This window comes from Myotis davidii, unplaced genomic scaffold, assembly GCF_000327345.1.
Source record: "Myotis davidii unplaced genomic scaffold, ASM32734v1 scaffold1029, whole genome shotgun sequence".
NCBI classification, from domain to species: Eukaryota; Metazoa; Chordata; class Mammalia; order Chiroptera; family Vespertilionidae; genus Myotis; species Myotis davidii.
This window is the reverse complement of record NW_006300362.1, coordinates 227,105-232,954: the sequence shown is the minus strand read 5'-3', so window position 1 is coordinate 232,954 and position 5,850 is coordinate 227,105.

Below are 5,850 nucleotides of genomic sequence, written 5' to 3'. Positions count from 1 at the left end.
AACAATAATGATTGAAAGCAGACAAGAATTTTAGACAGCTATTATAAAAATGTTGAGGAACTTAAAAGAAAGCATGAACATAAGGAGATCAATAGAAGATATAGAAAAGAGCAAAGTGTGTCTAGCTGGTTTGGCTCAGTGGACTGAAGAGTACTGGGTTCAATTCCAGTCAAAGGCATATGCCCAGGTTGCTGGCTTGATCCTAATTTGGGGGGCTTTCAGGAGGCAGCCAATCAATGGTTCTCTCTCATCATCGAGGCTTCTTTCTCTCTTTTGCTCTCCCTTTCTCTTTGAAATAAATAAATATATATATACAAAATTTTAAAAAAGAGCAAAGTGAAATCTCCAGAAATAAAAGATCCAATCTAATAAAAGAGTAGTATGCAAATTAACCATCACTCTGTCACTCTGTCACAAAGATGATGGTGCCCGTAGCCACAAGATGGTGGCACCCAGTCCTCTCAGCCCTACTGCTGAAGTGCCCAGGCCTGTTGACAAGGCAGGTGGCAGGGGAGAGAGGGGGAGTAAGGGGAGGAGCTGGAAATCGGAGGGGGCAGGGGTGGAGCCAGTGATTAGAGTGGGCTGGGGTCCCCTCGCCAAGACTAAGGCCTCAGCCAGAGGCCTTAGGCCTGGGCAGCGGTGGAGCCAGTGATTGGAGGGAGCAGGGGCAGAGCCAGTGATCAGAGGGAACTGGGGTCCCCTGCCCAGGATTAAGGCCTCGGCCAGAGGCCTTAGGCCTTGGCAGGAGCGGAGATAGCGATTGGAGGGGGCAGGGGCAGTGCTGGTGATCAGAGGGGGCTGAGGGTCCCCTGTCCAGGCCTAAGGCCTTGGCAGGGGCGGAGCCAGCGATTGGAGGGGACTAGGGTCTCCTGCCCAGATAAGTCTAGTTGGGGCCGCAGTGGAGAAGCCAAGCCTCGCTGTGGTCGCAGTGCAGAAGCCAAGCCTCGCTGAAACCGGAGGGGAGCAGCCAAGCCTCGAGGCTTGGCTTCTCCACTGTGGCCGGACCAAAGGCCTGGGTCCTGGGTACCAGAGGAAAACCGGTGCCAGCAGCCAGGGGTAGTAATGCCTATTGCACAAATCTTCGGTCAACAGGTTTCTAGAAATAATATTAAACTCATAGACACAGACAACAGTATGGTGATTACCAGAGGGAAAAGGAGTGGGCAGTGATAGAAGATTTTAAATGGTGGATAAATGATGATGGAAAGAAACTTGACTTGGTGTCATGAATACAGTATACAGATTATGTTTCATAGAATTGTACACCTGAAGATTATATAATTTCATTAACCTATGTCACCCCCAATAAATTATTTAAAAAAAAAACAATAATAAATTTAATGTTGACATTCTTTTATGTATTAGTTTCTTCCAAAAATTAATGGAGATGCAGGCAAATTGTTTTGTATAATACATTAAATAGCAGTGTATAGTCTATATAGCAAATTTCACTGTAATAAATAGAAGAAAGTTGAAACAACCTAAAATTTAGTGTTTGAAATATATTAAACACATTATGAGATATATCTAAAAAAGAATGTTTAAAGCTCAAGTGTTCAACAAGTGAAATTTGACGAAATGATGAAATGGATACTCATGATACATAATGAGGGGAAAACAGCAGGTATGTTATAATGTGTGTTTGTGTGTGTGTGTGTGTGTGTGTGTGTGTGTGTGTAAGGACTTTAAACCAAAATATAAATGGTAGACTTTTACATGGTTGAAAATATAACTTTTTCCTTCTTTATTCCTGCACTTTTCTATATTGAATATATGAATATAAAATATCTATCTATATATATAAAACCCTAATATGCAAATAGACCAAATGCTGGAACAACTGAACAACCGAACTGAACTGGTTGCTATGACATGCACTGACCACCAGGGGGCGCACACAGAACACGGCAGGCATCAGCCACAGCGGGATGGTGGAGCAGGTGAACAAACGTGCCAGACCAAGGCAGGCCCCAGTCACTGTCATTGGGAAAAGCTTTTAGTGGTTACTGAAAATTCTTTGCTCCCATGTGCCATAGTCCCGCCCACCACTCATACCCACTGCTGGCACTAAAGCCGTTGCTCACACCCGTTGCCGGCACCCAATTGCCTGGCGCTGTCAGCTGGTGCGAGTGGGGGCTGCTGGCCCAATTGCTCCTAAAGGCTTTTCCACCTTCCCCTGCTCCTGAGAGGCGATCAGGGCAGCTACTGCTGCTTGCATCCACTGATGGCACCAGCCCCAATCGCTCCACACCATCAGTGGGGCCAACACCATCAGCACATGGGAGGGGCGGCAGTGAGAGTGGGGCTTCTAGCAGACAGGGGACCTAGGGCATGGCAGGAGGGGCCAGGCGGGGGCGGGAAGGATGGGCCAAGACCCATCCTTGTGCCCATCACAGCCTTGTGGCCCACAGTTCCTTTAAAAGTACACAAATTCATGCACTGGGCCCCTAGTAGAAAAAATAATATGCAGTGGAATTACTTTCTGTTCTCTAAGAGACTTTTTATTCAAACTTGGTATTTAGGTACATATAAAAGTAGTAAAACCATCATTCTTATATCCTTAGAGGTTTGATATTTATAGAGCTGATCCTTGGAATTCTATTTTAATGTTTTATAATCTTACTAAAGGCCTGGTGCACAAATTCATGCATGGGTGGGGTCCGGCCAACCTGCCCAGATCAGGGTAGGGAGGGTTGGTTGGGGGTGGGGCCAGCCAGGGGGAGGGGCCATGGGCGGTTCACTGGCTGGCCCCACCCCCTAGTCAAACTCCCAGTAGAACTCCTGGTTGAGGGAACAATTTGCATATAAGGCTTTTATTATATAAGATTATTATAAACAAGATGCAAAAAGCATTCTCATATCTACATTTTGTACCTATTTCTACTATCAGGCCAACCTAATTACATTTATTAAACATTTCCATTCTAGGACGACATATATTTTGAACTCTGGTAATAAGAATCAGCCTGAAAAAGTGTGCCAGAGGTAACGTGCATTAAGTTTTGCCAGCTCTAAGCAGAATTAAACAACTTTTACTGAAAATATCGAAATAAAGTTTTATTTCAACAAAATTATTCGTATGATTTTTTTCTTCATAATAAAGCACACCAAACTTTAGGAACTAAAATGATCATTTTATTTAGATCAATATTTTGCTATATAGTTCTCCTGGTCAAGACCTGGCTCACTCATGCATGTGTAGTCAATTAATGGATTTGCTGGGGACTGACTTATCCCAAATGGCCTCATTCATAGACAGCTATTGTCTGAGGCAATGGGACAACAGGTCACATATCTTTCATCATCTAAAAGGCTAGCCAAAGTTTTACACATGATGGCTATGTAACAAAGCAGCAAGAAGGCAAGCTCAAATATTCAAGCTCATTTCAAGCCTCTGCTTCTATTATACATAGTAACTAGAGGCCCAGTGCACAAAAATTTGTGCACTCAGGGGGGAGGGGGGGTCCTCAGCCCGGCCTGTGCCCTCTCACAGTCTGGGACCCCTTTGAAGATAATGACCAGCTGGATTAGGCCTGCTCCCGGGTGGGAGAGGACAGGCCCAATCCCTAGGTGCAGCCCCTGGTCAGGCTCAGAGCAGGGCCGATTGGGGAGTTGGGGAGCTCCCCCCTGTCACGCTGATCCCAGTGCTGGGAGGCATATTACCCTTTTATTATATAGGATAGAGGCCTGGTGCATGGGTGGGGGCCGGCTGGTTTGCCCTGAGGGTGTCCTGGATCAGGGTGGGGGTCCCCACTGGGGTGCCTGGCCAGCCTGGGTGAGGGGATGATGGCTGTTTGCAGCTGGTCACCCCCCCTTCAGGGTGGGCGCCCCCACTGGGGTGCCTGGCCAGTCTGGGGGAGGGGCTGAGGGCTGTTTTCAGGCTGGCGGGGGGCTGAAGCTCCCCACCTCTCCTTTTTTTCTTTTTTTTTCTTATTCTGGGCCAGCTTTAGCTTTGGCTTCAGCTCTAGGCCTCTGCTGCTGAAGGCAGGTATCTGGTTTGTTTGGGTTCTATAATCAAAACACTGTATCAACTCCATTCCATGGAAGTAGGCAAAGATGTGCAGACCAGAGCAGGTTTAGACAGTCATGCTGGGAGTTCTCTAGGCATGGGGTACAACTGGTGTTTGGTTGAATTTTTTCACCTATAAGACTATTTTGCACTACACGTTGTTTCTAGGTTGTTTTTCTGGAACCAGACTTGCCTTCCCTTGAGGAGATATTATTGCGGGGAAAAGGATGTGATCTGGAGATGTTTAGCTCAGAGGCCAGCAAGGTAGGCGGGGAACGTTGGAGTCCTCCGTCACTGAAGCAAGCCTCATGTTAGCTTCAAGCTGCCTCGCTGCCGGCCTTCATCTTGGCTGGCAGTTAATTTACATATCGCCCTGATTAGCCAATGGAAAGGGTAGCGGATGTATGCTAATTACCATGTTTCTCTTTTCTTAGATAGGATGGCCCTTTGGCCAAAGCAAATCACATAGCCAAGTCCAGATTCAAGGAGTGGAAAAATAGACTCAATTTGTTTATGGGAATTGCTGGAAATATTATGGCCTTTTTTGCCCTCCTCCTCCAATCAACCACTGTCTACCTTCTGGTCATAATTATTCTTCCCACATGCAAAACATCTTCAACCCTGGAGGACTCCCAAAAACCTCTTTTTCAATTATGCAACAGGCTTGAGACCAGTGTCACATGATCTTCATCTTTTGTGAGTGAGTTAGGATACTTGGATGAAACTCCACTTGATTCAGAGATTTCAGAAATAAAAAGACACACCCAACACAATAGTGAGCCAAGGTCAAAATAACCCCAATAAATAAATGGAATCCTCCCAGTAGTCACTGGTCAACAGCAATTTCAGAACTGAAATTAACACATGTTTCCAGTTCCACTTACTCTGGGGACAGAGAATATTCTGACTTCTGGCAGTTGCTATCTATCCTGTTGTGGTCCATGGCTCTGCCATTTATGTTTTCTAAATGAAATGGCCATATTTTTTAGCTTAGTAGCTTAAAGTTAGAGACAGAAGTCCCTTTTCACTTTAAATTGTCTGTCTCTTTTAGTCTATGCTAGTATAATTCCTGTAAAAATTGTGTGGCTTTCCATGCATCTGATTTAGTCCACTTCATTTTTAAAAAACCACTCTTCTTTTCAAGATGGGCTTTTGCCTTGGACTTACTCGGAGCTAGCCTAGCTTGTTTGTATGATGTCTACCTTCCAAAAGCAGCCAGAAAATACATCCTCATGCACAAGCACTTTCTTTTTTTTTCCATCACCTTCCTGCTTCTTCTTTTTTTTAAAATTAAATCTTTATTGTTCAGATTATTACATTTGTTCCTCTTTTTCCCCTCATAACTCCCCTCCTCCCAGTTCCCGCCCCACCCTCCACCCTCAGTCCCCACCCACTGTCCTCATCCATAGGCGCACAATTTTTGTCCAGTCTCTTCCCGCATCTCCCACACCCCTTTACCCCCAAGAATAAGTCAGTCCATTCCCTTTCTATGTCCCTGATTCTATTATAATCACCAATTCATTCTGTTCATCAGATTATTCATTCACTTGATTCTTAGATTCACTTGTTGATAGATGCATATTTGTTGTTCATAATTTGTATCTTTACCTTTCTCTTCTTCTTCCTCTTCTTAAAGGATACCTCTCAGCATTTCATGTAATACTGGTTTGGTGGTGATGAACTCCTTTAGCTTTTTCTTATCTGTGAAGCTCTTTATCTGACTGTCAGCTGATTTCTCAACCGAAACCATGCAGGCCAGAAAAGAGTGGCAAGAAATATTCAAAGTGATGAATAGCAAGAACCTACAACCAAGATTACTTTATCCAGCAAAGCTATCATTC